An 18551-nucleotide genomic window follows, 5' to 3' on the forward strand; every position below is an offset into this window, starting at 1 on the left:
ACATATTTACAGCATTTTACTAATTATTCCACCTTTATCGTCGCCATCGGCCATCCATTATTATTATTATTATTATTATTATTATGATGATGATGATGATGATTATTATTATTATTATTCGTGCGATACAATGTACTGTCCTCAGTTCAAAGTGGCTCTCAATAAAGGCATTTTATGACCTTACGGTTTCTATGCAGTTCCCAATTATTATTATTATTATTATTTATTATTACTATTATTATTATCTGCCAACAGGATGGATGAGCTCTGTAAGGTGGTGGTTATATCCCTAACCTTATGGGAAATACTCTGACACCTAACACAAGCCCGTAGCCAGATTTATCGTATGGGGGGGTGGGTCTTTTCTGCTGAATCCGGACTTGCAAAGCTGCCGGCTGGCCAAAAGTCTGCTGCATACTTGCTGTGGAGTCTAGGTGTATGCATAAACAACGTTGACAAGCAGCAAAAAACTTCTGAACAACACCGATACTAAACAGACCGTGAGAAACTGAACCTAAAGGCAGGTGGGGGGGTCGACCGACCCTTTCGACTTCCACCCCCCCTGGACACGGGCTTGTAATATACTCATTCCTGCGATGTTGTAATGCTTGGTTAATGTTGAGTGAGACAGGCTTAACTGGCTGATATTATTTCAAGATTTGACCTTAATCTGTGGTTCCACGTTGGCAGTTTGTTCTGGCAATTATTTGGTAACTATACCGAGTTATGGAAACCCAAAGCATGGTAATTATGTTAAAAGACACATCTGTAATTCGTCCATCAGCCGTTTTTTTACTGATTTCAAAGTTCAGGGGACGTGACTGCTAACGTGCCAAGTGCTGCTTGCGTGTCACATGACATAGATGCAGTATCATTAGTTTCCCTGTTGCAGTCTGATTGGTTGGTGCATCTGCCTTGTGTGTCTGCCATCGCCTCTCATTTTGATCCTCCCTCCACAGGTGAAGGTCGGTTTTAAAAGTTACGAACTTCGGGCAACAACTACTTATGCTGGAGTAATTGTAAAGCTATGAATGTTGTCCCACCGGTATTCACCAGTGTGATGCTAGTGGTAAGACCTTTTATGCCACTGGCTGACACCAGTGTAAAACCTGAAACTTTATCCCACCAGTTGACACCAGTGTAATGATGATAGGGGTATGTATTTTCTTACCTGTTGTGGGTATTGATCAACTCACCCATGGATATACAAGTGGTACTCGACTTAGTATAGTGGATGGTAAATATTTATGAAAAGAATGAATTGTGGTAGCGTTTGTAGTTTTTGGCCGAGTTTAGATTTTAGTCGGTACCTCAGGTGGTTGTCGTTCCCTCAGCGAAGGAATCTTGAATTGGAAGGGGAGTGAATTTGGCTTGAGGACATAATTTCCTTGATTAGGTTTACTAATAAAGAAAAGAAAATGCTATATACTTTACTCTACTTTAATAATTCTGTTAATTTCCACAAAACTATCATTTCTTTATTACATGACCCTTTTTAGTTTGGGAGAAGATTGCAAATGTTACTAAGGCTTTTGGGTGATCATTCCTCTAACATTATTACCAGACGAAACAATTTGATACACTCGAGATATGGAGTCGTTGTACTTTACTTTCTTTTTTTTTTGGCCGTTACTCTTGGGCTCAACATTGGCCTCAAGACAGGGACACTTTTACAGATATGATTTGTCTGTTCGGGCTGGCATAGCCTCGTATCAATAAGAATGATTATTTGTATTCATCTTTCACCCATATAAGGTATTCTCCTCATATAATTTTCTCGGTTCTCACATCAAATCAGTAATGCTTTTCTCGTTTCACCATCGACAATGTTATATAATCACTAGAAGTACATAATCTCTCGGGCCTGTCTAGCCTCGAGGAATAATTAAAAAAAGAAATACAATCACTAGGAACACCTCAATCACTCGGGCTTATTTAGCCTCGAGGTACAACTTAAATATCACATTATTGTTCTCAATCAGTAAGTTCCTTTCACGCTCCTGATTATAATTTTTTTTTCTAATAAACTAATTTTAAAGAAAGAGAACAGTTGATGAATTTGAATTCTCCTTTCCGTTACAGAACATATCACTTCTATACTTCTATTCCTTATCTACAAAAAAAAAATTCACTTGATAGAACCATTAATAACACATCAAATACCTTCGGTTTGCAATAATAACTCGTGAGTGGTGCAAGTGTAAGTGTAAAAGTCTATGGGCAATACTTGGGAATAATGGCGTGCTCCCACGGTCGTCACCGCCGGTGTCTGGGGACTAAACGAACGTCTGTTACACACGATGTCTGGGCAGCAAGTCACTACGTTAAACTCTCAACAATATTACTTCTCATAGTTCATAATAAGTAAGGATTAAACAAAGAAAAAGAGGGGGAGGAAGAAGAAATGTGGACGACTCACCTAAACGAACGTCTGTTACACACGATGTCTGGGCAGCAAGTGGGGCATGTCGGGCACTAAAAGACGCCACTGCTCAAGTCAAATGAGGTGGTGTTTTTGAAATATGGGGGGTTTCAATTCTCTTTACAATTTATTTAGCAGTGTACCCATGACGCCAGGACTTTTGATTGAATTGGGGAAAATTTGGGATTTATCCTTACTTAAATTAGATACTGATTCTATCACTATCACAATTTGAATCTGAGAGCAGCTCATGCCATCTAGTAACGGCCAAGATAAACGGGACTTTAAATCATCACAAATGACATTATTTAGGCCTTTTGGACTGCTAATCTTACATACTTGTGTTCTAGCAGCTTCATTAGCAAACATTTCACAACTAGGTTACGGAAAGAATTGTATAATCATCATTACTCTGTTTAAGGTTTAAACTCGGCGCCCGGCAACGACGCATAAAGGGAGGGGATAAGCTGCTCGCATGTCTTTCATTACTCGGCTTGACTAAGGAATTCCCATAGCTCAACATCTACAATTACATCACCCACTGCATAGATACAGAGATACATACATATAAAAATAGAGTTAACCCTACAGTAATTATTAATATATGAATTACTACTTAGGGTAGGAACTTATAAACTAATATTCAGGTTACACCCTATCTTAAAATTACAGTACTACTAAACACATATATGAATATCAAATGTGTGGCACTACACGGCTCCCACGTTCGGAAAACAAATTTTACCCAAGTCAATTTTCTATGACATGTGCATGGATGGAATGTTGTTACTCTGATAACTGCTACAAACACTTTGAATTGGAATACTTTTCCCCACAATCGGTGGCACCTGTCGGTCCACATTAAACACCTGATGCGTACCTCGGGAGGTCGCTTACTCACCACATTAGGAGGTATGATCACTCCTTACTCGAGATGTTATGAGGGAATTTATGCCCCAGTCAGCCTCAGGTTTTGGAGGATAGCTTGTCACTCACCTGAGCTCGACAGGGTCTCTCGAGATTGAGATCACCACGGGAGGCGCTTCCTTACACTCTTCCATTCGCAATCACATTCACTCTGTCCTTTCGTTTCCAGCTCTCCGCCCGCAAGAGGTGAGCGCTCATTCTGTCCTGAAGACTCCACTACCTCACAAACCGTGCTAACTGTAAGGTGAGGGGATTAGCTACTCCCCTCGAAGTAAGGCACTTCCCGGTTCCAACAGGAACTCTTCTCTCTTTCCCTTTTTACACCCTCTCCTCGGGGATGAGTCCACCCGGAACATAACTTTAAGCAGTTATGTTTCACAACATTCGTCACATGCACTTATCCACTTTTCTAACACTCCTCTATGAGTCTCCGAGGGGCAATCCTCACTCGCGGTGGTAATCGCTCATCTTCGGGCTCCGGGGCGAGCTCCTGTTGCAGCGGTTCTAAGAGCCATTCCTCGGTACCGTAATATGGTTTTACCTTTTCAGCAGCCCTTTGTATTTTTCTTCCACTAAATACATTTTCAATGATATAAACACTTCCATCTAGCAGTACTTCAATTACTTTATACGGGCCGTCCCATTTGGCATTCAGTTTTCTACAGGTACCCGGTTGTATGGTCTCTTTTTTCGCCCACACTAAGCTATTGACTTCAACCTTCTGTGCTCTCCTCCGCTGTCCAGGACGATACCTCGTGACGTCCCAAAGTCGATGAAGTATTGCCCAAGACAGTGTATGATGTTTTGTGTATGTTTGTCTCTGGGTAATATTTGTCTAGCGAACATATAATTACCTAACCCTTAACATTCTAAGTTGGAAGGAAAGGAAAAGTGAAGAATTAGCACTAAGCTTGAAAAACATGGAAATATCAAGACGAGAGGTAGGACAGAAAAGCAGAAGAGGACAGTAAGGAGACAGACTGGAGATAAAAAGGCCCCCTTTAGTCGCCTCTTACGACAAGCAGGGATACTGGGGAAGTATTCTTTCCCCCCTTCCCCAGGGGTAACCATATCTAGTACATTATTTGAACCTCATTACTATCAGGATGTTCTGAATATAGCGTGGAGATATTTGGGAATGATCAACCAATGCTATGCTTAGCATTCTCACTACTTTTTCCGCTTCGCTTCCCTTCACTTTCTCACCAACGCCACTAATTTGGGAACGATGAGTATCCCACCGCTATTGCCACCAGTGTAAAGCTATGAATGTTGTCCCACCGGTATTCACCAGTGTGATGCTAGTGGTAAGACCTTTTATGCCACTGGCTGACACCAGTGTAAAACCTGAAACTTTATCCCACCAGTTGACACCAGTGTAATGATGATAGGGGTATGTATTTTCTTACCTGTTGTGGGTATTGATCAACTCACCCATGGATATACAAGTGGTACTCGACTTAGTATAGTGGATGGTAAATATTTATGAAAAGAATGAATTGTGGTAGCGTTTGTAGTTTTTGGCCGAGTTTAGATTTTAGTCGGTACCTCAGGTGGTTGTCGTTCCCTCAGCGAAGGAATCTTGAATTGGAAGGGGAGTGAATTTGGCTTGAGGACATAATTTCCTTGATTAGGTTTACTAATAAAGAAAAGAAAATGCTATATACTTTACTTTAATAATTCTGTTAATTTCCACAAAACTATCATTTCTTTATTACATGACCCTTTTTAGTTTGGGAGAAGATTGCAAATGTTACTAAGGCTTTTGGGTGATCATTCCTCTAACATTATTACCAGACGAAACAATTTGATACACTCGAGATATGGAGTCGTTGTACTTTACTTTCTTTTTTTTTGGCCGTTACTCTTGGGCTCAACATTGGCCTCAAGACAGGGACACTTTTACAGATATGATTTGTCTGTTCGGGCTGGCATAGCCTCGTATCAATAAGAATGATTATTTGTATTCATCTTTCACCCATATAAGGTATTCTCCTCATATAATTTTCTCGGTTCTCACATCAAATCAGTAATGCTTTTCTCGTTTCACCATCGACAATGTTATATAATCACTAGAAGTACATAATCTCTCGGGCCTGTCTAGCCTCGAGGAATAATTAAAAAAAAGAAATACAATCACTAGGAACACCTCAATCACTCGGGCTTATTTAGCCTCGAGGTACAACTTAAATATCACATTATTGTTCTCAATCAGTAAGTTCCCTTTCACGCTCCTGATTATAATTTTTTTTTTCTAATAAACTAATTTTAAAGAAAGAGAACAGTTGATGAATTTGAATTCTCCTTTCCGTTACAGAACATAACACTTCTATACTTCTATTCCTTATCTACAAAAAAAAGAATTCACTTGATAGAACCATTAATAACACATCAAATACCTTCGGTTTGCAATAATAACTCGTGAGTGGTGCAAGTGTAAGTGTAAAAGTCTATGGGCAATACTTGGGAATAATGGCGTGCTCCCACGGTCGTCACCGCCGGTGTCTGGGGACTAAACGAACGTCTGTTACACACGATGTCTGGGCAGCAAGTCACTACGTTAAACTCTCAACAATATTACTTCTCATAGTTCATAATAAGTAAGGATTAAACAAAGAAAAAGAGGGGGAGGAAGAAGAAATGTGGACGACTCACCTAAACGAACGTCTGTTACACACGATGTCTGGGCAGCAAGTGGGGCATGTCGGGCACTAAAAGACGCCACTGCTCAAGTCAAATGAGGTGGTGTTTTTGAAATATGGGGGGTTTCAATTCTCTTTACAATTTATTTAGCAGTGTACCCATGACGCCAGGACTTTTGATTGAATTGGGGAAAATTTGGGATTTATCCTTACTTAAATTAGATACTGATTCTATCACTATCACAATTTGAATCTGAGAGCAGCTCATGCCATCTAGTAACGGCCAAGATAAACGGGACTTTAAATCATCACAAATGACATTATTTAGGCCTTTTGGACTGCTAATCTTACATACTTGTGTTCTAGCAGCTTCATTAGCAAACATTTCACAACTAGGTTACGGAAAGAATTGTATAATCATCATTACTCTGTTTAAGGTTTAAACTCGGCGCCCGGCAACGACGCATAAAGGGAGGGGATAAGCTGCTCGCATGTCTTTCATTACTCGGCTTGACTAAGGAATTCCCATAGCTCAACATCTACAATTACATCACCCACTGCATAGATACAGAGATACATACATATAAAAATAGAGTTAACCCTACAGTAATTATTAATATATGAATTACTACTTAGGGTAGGAACTTATAAACTAATATTCAGGTTACACCCTATCTTAAAATTACAGTACTACTAAACACATATATGAATATCAAATGTGTGGCACTACATAATGTTGGTAGAAGGTGAGATCTATAAGTGTCAAAAGGAAATTTGTCCAAGACGGCAAATCGAAGGGGTTAAAATAATTTACCGTTCCTGTAAAATCAATATCGTACACTTTCTATAGGGTCTCTATCGCACATGGCAGCTTATATGAAGCTCCAGTAATGATATGCGGTCAAGTATTTGAACCGCGGCAGACGAGAAAGTTGTTACAGTATTCTGCTTTGTCAGGCTATAAACTCAGCTATAAGAACATGGTAAGTACTTTAATTGAAAACGACGTCGAAAAAGGTACGAAGCGAGAATAATTATATAATTGTATAGGCTATAAATACACAATCTCACAATTAATCAAAGTTAAAAGTAGTGTCGTGGCATCCTGTTTACAACATATGAATGGACTTAATAAGTCGTATAAACTATTTTTCGTGAATACGAACGTCACCGCTCATTAGCGCACGATGTCATTCAATACGCTCCGCTTTTCAACCCACGAAACAGTAAAGATGAATATGTTATCTAACAATTAAAATGCCCTGACCTAACCTGCCGCATTAATATCCCTGATGACGTTAAGAAAAAGGAAAAAAAGTGAGGGGGAGGAGGGGGCATATATTTACCGTGAATCATAACACTGGGTCTAAGCAAGACGGCATCATCGTGTAAACTTACCTTGTGTTGCATCATGGACAATTCAAAACCTCAAATAATATCCGCAACTGCAATACCGTTTTAGCTGCCCGTTGTGAGTTACAGAGTTACTCGCAAAAATATTTAAATTAAGTTAGAGTGGACAAGAACAACCACCACATTCACTCACTAACACTACCTACCTCAGGGGATGCTCCGAACGACATCGGCTTCCAAAATAAAACAGCATAATTTTTTGGATTTAAGTGGGTGTTTTGCAGAGTAAACAATCATGTTACCTGGACAACGTGTATTAAAACAATAGAAAAGAAAATTATGTGGACGGAACGAAGAACACGAATATTTAATTAGACAATAAAAGCACTGTTGCCTTGTGTAAGAATGGACCCCCAGTCAACAAACGGCTTCATCGTTTAAACTTACCTTGTTTTGCATCACGAACACCGTCTCAGATGATATCTGTGACTCGGCTCTATCACAATATGGATTTGGTTGCACGCTGGGAATTGTGGTGTTAGGATTCGCAAATTTATCGACATTATATCTGAGAGCACAACAGTAACCACCTCACTCTCACGACGAAGTACTTGCTGCTGGGATGTCTAACTCTAGGATGCTTCGTACGGTATCACCATCAATAAGAAACAGCATTTGTTATCAGTTTGCAGCGAATGTTTTGTACAGAGAAGGCCTCAGATAATTGCACTGTGACAACGTGTAAATAATTAGTCCAATTGTATACTCGGTGAATGGGTAAGAAAATATTTTACCAATATCAGGATGCTCGCCCTTGAAAATAATATACATCCGTATTGTACAGGTGTTCCAAAAAGTAATAAAATTTTTTGAATAATACAGTATTTTCAACTAAGCAGTATTAAAATTGGCGTATTATTATTTTGACGTATTCGATCACACCGGACATTCTTAGAGTTTACAATACGCTATTTTTTTTTTTTTTTAAGAAGTTTCTTATCCTCCCTGTTAAAACCATTATTAGTTACGGCAGTTAATTAGCCGTAAGATTATTTTCGTCTTCTGATTCATCCACCACTCAATCAGGCATCTCACTTAACCATATACCCGTACTGGTGCCACCCTCTCCACCGTATACCCATTACTCATATCTGCATCCACTCACCATTCATTTACTCACCACTCATTTCTCATCAGTGCATGTGTTATGCTGTGTTTTTAAGGCGACTTCTCGTCGTAAAAACACTAGCTACTGAAGCGGGGTCCTCTTTCTAGACCGGAAGTAAAGCACCAACAAAGGAACAGGACATAAAAACCAGGCAGTATACCTTAACACATCTATTACCTTAATTCTAACCGTAACAATACACGTAGAGTGATATTTGAGATACAGGGACACAGAGACACAGAGTTAACACTTAGCACCACAAAGTAAAGTTATACCGAATACACACCACAATGTTCATACAGGGAGATCGTGAATTATCTACAACATGGTTTATACGTCACTTGGAGGCAGGATATAAATAGAATTGTTCACATAAGGAATAAACAAGGTTGGGAGTCTGGATGGGGAATATTACTATAAATGAGGTAGGGTGCGGATAGCGACACTCGACGCTGTCACCTTGTCACAGAGACACCTAATCTTAGGCATTTGACTGGTCCGCGCGCGCTTACCTTAGGTGTTCACAGAAAACTCCCTGACTTACATGGGGGGACTGGGTTAATTACACAAAGTTCACTTTCTGCCCTGTGAACGCTGAGTTCCGGTAGGCCACTATTGACTACTCTGTTTCTTACGGAGTCACTGTGCACTGTTCTGTTTCCCCAGTTGTTCTTGACTCAAAGAAGGGGGGTGAATCACTGTTTTCCTGTTTCCTGGGTAATAGTCACTCTAGGTCGCACTCGTAGGTGGGGTGCAGGGAGGCTCTCCCGTCTGGGGGCCTCGACCTGGGAGGCGGCCCTCGTACTAGGGCCGCGCCGGTGGGGTGCAGAGAGGCCCTTTGGTTTGGGGGCCCGATATCGGGCCTTGCCACCACTCTAGCGTCTCCTCCGGGGCTATATTCCCGGGTGGTGACGAAGGGCTCCCCGAAGGGAAAGAGGCTGGAGGAGGACTCACGTTACTTGTGTCCTCTCGAGTACGTCTGGAGGCCGGAGCCTGGGGTCGCCTTCCCTTGTCACGTACTCTGGCTGTAGCCATGGACTTGCCCGGCGTACGGGGAACACCTGTAGAGCGGACGGGGCCGTCCTTTCGCCGCGGCTTGGGACCGCTGGCGTGGTGCTGCTCCCGTAGTAGGAGACAAGCCGGAGTGAGGGGCACAGAGGCCACACTCTCTCCAATACGGATTGAGTCTACCTTCAGGGGCTTCTCTACCCTGGTACGTGCCCCGGCCAGAGCCAAGTGCCTACCCATACGGAGAACAACTGCAGGACGTATGGGGCCGTCCTCGTGCCGCGGCTTAGGACTGACGACGGGGTGTTGCTTCCGTAATAAGGAAGTGCTACACGTACGGTAGCAGGGGCTCTTTACCCTGGTCCGTACTCTGGCCATAGCCGGAAGCTGATCTATCCGATCAGGAACAACTGCCGGACGTACGGGGCCGTCCTCGTGCCGCGGCTTAGGACCGACGACGGGGTGTTGCTCCTGAAGGGGAGAACAGCAAGAGAGTGATGCGCTGGGGCAACTCTCTCTCTCTGGTGTGCTAAGGCCGGAGCCTGGGGTCGCCTTCCCCTTCACACACTTTATAAGGCCATAGCCTTGGGCCTCTTGCCCTTGGGCCTCCTGCCCTAGAGGGTGTAACAAAGCCGTCAATACGGTGTTACCTGGGACTGAATCTGGTTCAGTCCCACCCCTATTCTGGCGATCATTGCTCCGCCCGCAATGTAGTCTACTTCCCCTGATCACCTGGGATTGGGACAATTGTGGGGAACAAGGACCCAGGACCGTAATGTCCTGATGACCCTCTTGACTGGGGTCACTAAACTCACTGGTGTGTCCTCCTGGGGTGGTGGTGCGGTGGCGGCCCGGTGGTGGTGTGGGGGGTGGTGAGGTGGGAGGTCCGGCGGCGGGCACGGCGGGCATTTTAGCATGTACACCCACAATTCATTTCAGCATCCAATCATCACTCTTCACTATCCTGGTTTATCCACGTTCATCATGCACCCGCCTTCACAGCCTCTCCATTCACGACACATATCGACAACTCACCACTCATCGCTACTTCTTCATTCACCACTCATGTTTTTGTGTCCTCTCACAACTCATATTTTCATCTCCATCCACCACTCATCTCCTTATCAGTACTGTTATGCTAGGTGTTTTTAAGTCGACTTCTCGTCCTAAGAACACTAGCTACTGAGCCGGGGATCTTTCGAGACCGGAACTAGAATACACAACAGGAGCGACAGGGCATAAAAACTCGGCTGACCAACCTTACACGTATATTGCCTAAATTACAACCTTTACAGTATACACAATGACATACATATACAAGTTAATGGAGGACATTGTCATGCTTATAGACCTTGGCCCAGGCTGCTGGGGGTTGGGCTGCTTACATGTGATGCCTGGGCGTGGGAGGTAGCTCGTCGGGCGTGCCTTCCCATAGGAGGCACGGGACTACTGCCAGGGGTGACGTCGTCCGGATGTGACTGCTGGTCAGCGTGGAGGGAGGCCCTTTCCTGGTGGGGCCTCGACCTCTAAGGTGGCCCTTTGGACTGGGTCTGAACAGGGCCAACAGGCGTGCTTGCCTCCGCCTGCTCCTGGAGGAGAGTCGTCTGCGGGTGGGGCTGGGGAGGTCCCGCTCCAGTGTCCTGAGGGTGCCCCTGGGTGTCTGGGGGCTGCGGTCTCCACCAGGTTGGTTCACCGTCAGGAGCTGGCTGCGGCGTCCCGTCTTTGTGGAGTCCGTCAGCGGCAGGCGTCGTCCATGCAGGGGCAGCCTGCATGAATCCCTGGACTTGGGATGGGCCCCTGCCACAACTCTAACTGCATCTCCTCTGGGGGACTGCATCTGTGAGGAGAGAGAGAGAAGTGTCCTGCTCAGCCTCTGAATGGGTGGTGGGCCTAGCCAGGGACGTCCTCCAAAGGGGTAGTCTCAAAGGCTGTGGATGAAGGGTGTACAGTGGCCGTCCCTTCCTGCCTGTTGCTTACAGTGGCCGTCAACGAGGGTCCACGAGCTCTAGAGACAACAGTTGAAGTGCGTACAATAGCCATCACTTCCTGCCCGGTGCGTACAGTGGCCATCACTGCGGAGCTGCTCCCTGAGGAGGTGGCAGATGAAGGGCATACAGTGGCCGTCCCCTCCTTCCCAGTGCATACAGTGGCCGTCACCTCGGGTCTGCCTCTTCCTGGTTTACCAGCCGAAGTGTGTACAGTGACCGTCACTTCCTGCCCAGTGTATACAGTGGCCGTCACCGCAGTGCTGGTTCCAGGGGTGGCTGCAGCCAACGTGCGTACAGTGGCCATCACGTCCTGCCCGGTGCATACAGTGGCAGTCACCGTGGGGCTGCAGTGGGTAACAGCTGAAGGGGGTACAGTGGCCGTCCCTTCCCTGGTGCGTACAGTGGCTGTCACCACGGTGCTGCGTGGGACTGTGCTGAGACAAGTCCCACCCCAATCCCGGCGAGTGCTGGTCTGGCTGGAGTGTGATGTACCAGCACTGCATCTCTCGTTGGGTCTGCTTGAGAGGAAGAGGGGCGCATGGTGGTGGGGGATGTAGTACCCTCTGGCTCGGATCCATTATGTGCTCTATGCACCTCCCCATGGCTTCCCCTATAGATGGGTATTTCGCCACCTTGGTCGTGGGTCCTCCGTGGGGTGGGTGTTGGGACACCCCTCTCTGGGTTTCCTATGGGGGTGGGCAACACCCCTCCCTGGGTTTCCTGTGGGGGTGGGCACTTCAAATACCATTGTGTCGACTCCACTAATCTCTGGATCCACACCACTGAAGTCACCTATGGTCAGTATTCACCAATCACATCTTTGACTTTAAAAATATAGTAGTCATCTATTAATCTGTTACCTAGTTTTTTTTTTTTCATTATCTTATCCTAGGTGACTGAAATACAGCATAGTGTCCTCGGGAACGCCCAATCCCCCACACCAGAGACTCAGCATAGTCCCCCCGGAAACACACTGACACCCCCACAAGGACCCCACGGAGGAGCAGCAGCAGCACACCAAGACTTGGCATGACAACGGCACAAGGCAGCCCGGGCCGTACGCCCCTAAGACCCAGAGCCGCCCAGCCGTCGCCATAGCAGGAATCTGGCACTACCTTCCGGGCGAGGTCCCACCAAACCATCTCGGGGTAGAGCTGTCTGTCCAGCTCCGATCAGCATCCCTCAGAAGTTGGCCTGTAGCCATTCCCGCCTTCTACAGGAGTGTGCCAGTAGCCTCTCAGAAGGTGTCTTCCCTCTTGGGACGGCCGGTAGCCGCCCACCCCTCGTAAAGGAATCGGCCCAATGCCAACCTAAGGGTAATCAGGAGACGGCCAGTAGCCGCTCCCGCCTTCGTCAGAAGATGTCCTTCTGGGGACGGCCGGTAGCTGCTCCACACCCCCTCCTGAAGGAGTCGGCCTGTAGCCACTCCCACCTTCGTCAGTCGGCTGATAGCCGCTCCGAAGGCATTGCCCCTGAGTCGGCCTGTAGCCGCTCCACACCCCTCCTACAGGAGTCAGCCTGTAGCCACTCCCACCTTTGTCAGACGGCCGGTAGCCGCTCCAAAGGTGTTGCCCTCGAGTCAGCCTGTAGCTGCTCCCCACCCCTCCTGCTGGAGTCGGCCTGTAGTCACTCCCACCTTCCTCAGACGGCCAGTAGCCGCTCCGAAGGTGTTGCCTCCGAGTCGGCCTGTAGCCGCTCCTCATACCAGCAGAAGGAGATGGCCTGTAGTCACTTCCGCCTTCGTCAGACGGTCGGTAGCCGCTCTGAAGGTGTTGCCCTCGAGTCGGCCTGTAGCCGCTCCGAAGGTGTCCTGAGGTGCGCTGGTTCATATTCCCCCTCTCAGCCCACGGCCAGTAGCCAGGCCTTGGCGCCTTATGGTCGTGACCCTGGGAAGCCACGGCCGGAAGCAGCCGAGAGCAGTCCTGCCGCCCCAGCGTGAGACGAGTATCCTGACCCCCGACGCAGTGGACGCAGGAGAGTACTGGAAAGGCCCTATCGCCTCCCCCGGCCTCTGCTCCCTACGCCTGGCCCTGGAGAAAACCCACCTGACGGACCCTGACGCAGACCGGTGCCTCAGCCCTTTCCTGACGGCTCCGCCTGGCTCTGGAGGCCGTAGCCCTCGGGAACTCCAGGCCCTACCCAGAACACCCGGGCGGGACCTCCCTACACCCCGACGGCGGAAGACCTCCACCTCCGGCCGAGACCTGACCGCAAGGCTCAGGGAATTGTTCAGCCCCAGTCCTGAGGGCCATACTCCTGTTCCCAGCCCGGAGAAATCGGGCCCCTTCGCCACCTGCAGCCCCGGACGAGAGAAGACGCCCCTGCGCGCCATCCCGTGCCCTCTCGGCACGACCTCCCCTGGTGGTGCCCATGCCCCAGCAGAACTGTCGCCGGCGTGTCTCCCCGCCGCACCCGCCGCCAGTAACTTGTGAGACAGTGATTGTGCCCTAAATACAGTGAAACAGTGACAAGGTGATCGTGTACTTTCCTAGCACCAGGCCCAGTGTTTACGTGACGGGGAAATAATGGCCTAGTGTACAACAGGGCAGAATAATGAATACCCCGTGTAAAATCCAAGTGATAGTGCACAAGACTCATGTATGACTCCCTTCACGTATAATCAGTGTAACGACCAAGCCGTGGAACTCATATCAGTAATTTATCCAAATGTCCCTTGCTCATAGAAAATAATAAATCGAACATGCTATCAATACCCTCCACTTCATATTACTATAAACATAATTAGACCCCAGTGCCTTACACCCTCCCCTAGTGAGCGTTACCTTAAACTCCCCCACACGCGCAACAACCTTGGACCGTATTGTGATAATTAACAAATAACCCTTTGCACTTAGAAAATATAAGTTGAACGCGCTATCATTAGCCTCTGCCTCATACTACCATAAATACAATTAGACCTTACACCCTCCCCTAGAGAACCCTATCCCTCACTCCTCCACATGCACCGAGACCCTGGACTATACTATATAATTCTGTACACTACGCCTTGAGTGTTATTCCACATACATACTACCGTAGTATCCTGCGAGATACTGAGTTTGTAATTGACCAAATATTGTACTGTATCATCTGCTGTTGTCTCTTGTCTGACTAAGTAATACACATGTAAAGGTTATTGCCTGAAGTTTTTGCGTCCTGCCTCTCTCTTATTATTTTGTCCTTAGCCCCGGTCTCGAAAGAGGACCCCACTACACGTTAGGTGTTCTAGGACCGAGAAGTCGACCCTTAACAGCTAGCATTAGTGATGTGAAAAGACCGCTGCAAATTTTCTTTCTCACCAATCCTTTCACTTGATCCCACTCTCCCTTCATACCCCTTTATTATGATAGGCCCTTCTTTTTATGAAAAATATATTGTTTGATGGCACGGTGGTAACCGAAGAAAAGTGTATGGTGGAAGGTGATGCCGACCATCAACTACTCACGATGTAGTGCTGCCTGTATACTTCTTCATTTACCTTTATCATTCTTTTTCTGTGTCTGCCCTCCTCTCTTCCTATTTCTCCCATCTTCCTCCCACTTTTTATCACTTTTTTCCCTTTCAGATGACTTTACCATGAGTGACAAGCCAAACGGTTTCTTGTAAGCTTGGTAGCCATGTAACCAACCCATTCGTGTTTCCTTTGTTTCAACAAGTAGGTTGACGGAGACTTGCTCCTTCCCGTAAAACAAAGACAAACGGCCACCCTTTACAGAATTAATGGTGTCTGGCTATAGATAGATAGATCATTTTACAACAGGTTAATAAGAATGCAGTAGAAGTTCACTGTGCCGGAATTCGTAATCGGAATTGCCACTAAATCAGACTATCAGTGTCTCAGATATCAATTCCAGTCTCTTTCCATTCACTGTAACATCACACTGGGAGTCACCTTCTCTCTCAATAACCACCACTTAACTCTTTTCTACATTTACTCTCAAGGCACGATGCTCCCGGACATCTACAATACTCTGCACTAGTCTACCAAGCTCCTGTCCGATATTTGCAAGTAGCACTGCATCATCAGCATACAACAAATTTGAGATATTCCATCCATCACCATTCATTACCAATGTCATCCCTCTCTCTATTATTCGCATTTTTACTTCTCTCATCACACCATCCATATATATACTGTATTGAAATTTATATATTGTATATACTGTACTGAACAAACATGGAGACGTCACGCAACCTTATCAACCCTCATTGATCGTGAACCATTCACTTAGATGCCTGTTTACCCATACACATGCCTCACTACCATCATAAAAATTTTTGATGGCACCTAGCTGCTTACCATCCACACCATACATGCGCAAAATCTTCCACAATCTTTCTCTATCTACTGTACTTCATCATGTGCTTTTTCCAGATCCATAAATTCCATAAATACTTTATAGTCCTTCTCACAAGCCTTCTCCACTATGTCTCACAGCAAATTGATCCACACATCCTCTGCCACTCCTAAAGCCAGCCTGTTCATAACTCACCAGGACTTCTGATATCTCTCATACTTTCTGTAAAATAATTCTTCCATATACCTTCCCTACAACACCCAATAGACTTATACCACAATAATTCTTGCACTCACTTCGCTCACCTTTATTACTGTACAGGGGTACAATCACTGCCTTTTTCAACTCTACTGGGATACTTTCACTCATCCATACCTTCTTACATATCTCCAACAAGCACTTCATTCCACTTAATCAACTCTGCACAGACCTCAACCCCAGCTGCTTTCCCATTTTTCAGCCGATTAACAACGTTCTTCACCTCTGCGAGTGTAAAGTTTTCTGGCACTGTATTCCATCTCTGTACATCCCCAAAACCAATCATGTTACCAGTCGATTTGCTCTCTCCACTCCAACTCATCAGACTTTCCAAATACAGTATTTCCATCTGGTCCTTACTTCATCCCCATGGGTTAATAATCTACTATTTACACCCTTCACACTTTCACATTTCTTTCCACTGTCACTTCTACATTTCTGCATCTCTTTTCAAAATAACTTCCAATTTTCAGAGTAATTTGCATTCATTTTTCTTGCAAGTGGTCCTTTCAAAAATTAATAAAATTACCTGATAGCAAGGGGGTAAAAAATTACAGCATTATATCGTACTGATACAGTAATATCATGTGTGTGCTCCCTGTCACTCCCCTTCCACCTTGCTTACAAGGTCACTTTCACGCAAACACTTACTGGTCAATCCGACTGGAGAGCCGCAATTATCCACTAAACCACCAGGTGCCATAATTTGGTTATATGGTTACCACCCAGCATAGTAAATGGTTTCCTGAAAGAAGGAAAGAAAGACAAAAGAGGGAATGTAAAGTCACCTGTAGGCAGGACAAGGAAAGAATGAGGTAAAGAAAGACAGAAGAGGAAGGAAGAAAAGGAGGAAGGAGAGGAAAAGGCAGACACCCGAGGGCATTCCTATCTCTAATTATTCCTTATGGATAAGATTCAATTGCACCTGCAATAAAACAATAATACTGTAATGAAAAAAGTAAATGACAATGAAAAATTAATAAACAACAGTACTAATTTTTAGTTTATACATAAAATACAATAACAAGAATCACAGTAAAGTACAGCAGCAGCATCAAGAACACAAATATACTTATAATAATCAGCAAAACACACCTGATTCTACCATTCCCAGCCTCACTGATATCATGATGTGTGTGTTGTGATGTAGCAAGTGTGGGCAATAAATTCAACATAAAATCCCTTGAATCCAGTGATATCCTCTAATTCTATTCCTACACTCCTTAGACAACTTTATTCAGCTTGGGGGAGACTTTTTGCACTGGAGAAGTTCAATAAAGTCTTCATTTATCTATTTACCTGACATGGTTCTTAACTAAATAAAATCATCTAAAGGTAGCAAGAATAAGCTTTAAAAAAACAAAAAAACTTGGAGTTCATATGCTGTGAGTTAATCATGCTTTAATGTGATTTATTGGAACTTTCTCATTACTACTATACAGTATATTATTGCTGAGTCATGGAAACATGTGATTCAAACTCTGGGTATCATATATAGTGCAATTCCCCAAATCCAAAATGGCTGGGATCAAGAGACATAGAAAACAGATATTTTTGGAAGACTGGGATTGTCAGTTCAGTACTATCAATTATATGTATAGACATCCACTTGGCTGGGATTCCTTTCAGTAATCACTGAATCCATGCTATAATTTATTAGACCACAATCATGGTCTTGAGGGTTCTGGTATGAAAACCTGACAATGAAGAAAAGTAATTTTTTGTGTGCAGGGACAGTATCACAGAACAAACACTGCAGAGAGCAGCCTCATGGGTCAAGTGGAGTCCAGCTTAAGCCAGCTTAGGTCTCTACACTACTGCATTAACTTTTAAACCTAGTGGTGACCCTGTAAAGTAAACCAGGAGAACTATTGGTGCTAAAAACTGTACAGTATCTTCTTCCAAAAATTCTCTTCAGTAAACTGACTCTCATAATTTGTTTGGAGAACTGGTATTTTTGGAATTTTTGAGTTCTGATTCTGGGAACTGCACTATAGTTATATGTCATGTTAAAAATTAAATCACACATTTGTATATAAATATAGTACAAAAAAAATCACACATTACAAAAACCACACCATCATTCATGGCATAGTCATGTTCTTAATACTGTATTTATTGCCAGAATCTCTTAATCTAACCACAAATCATTCAGCATGCTAACAACTGCAATGCAAAAACCTTGGTAGGTCACCCTACAGCTCAGCTGGAGATTCAAAGCAGTACTATCAAGCAGGTAATATGAGTCAGTGAGTGCTCACTCAAATAATGTATTTTACATTAACCCCTTCAATTCAAATATTTGTTTTATCTCAATAGGGCCACGAACATGAGTTTCTTCTACTTAAGGGAGATCTCTTGTAATGAATGGGTTAATGAAGGCTACAAGATAACCTCTTCAGTTCAATGTCTTTCTTATGCTAAATAAAATCCTCTGGTGGTATGAAAAACATAAAAAAAGGTAACTGGACTGAAAGAATTATTAAT

The sequence above is a fragment of the Coenobita brevimanus genome, chromosome 74, assembly GCF_032717465.1.
Source record: "Coenobita brevimanus isolate Jiangsu-jjx chromosome 74, ASM3271746v2, whole genome shotgun sequence".
Classification (NCBI taxonomy): Eukaryota; Metazoa; Arthropoda; class Malacostraca; order Decapoda; family Coenobitidae; genus Coenobita; species Coenobita brevimanus.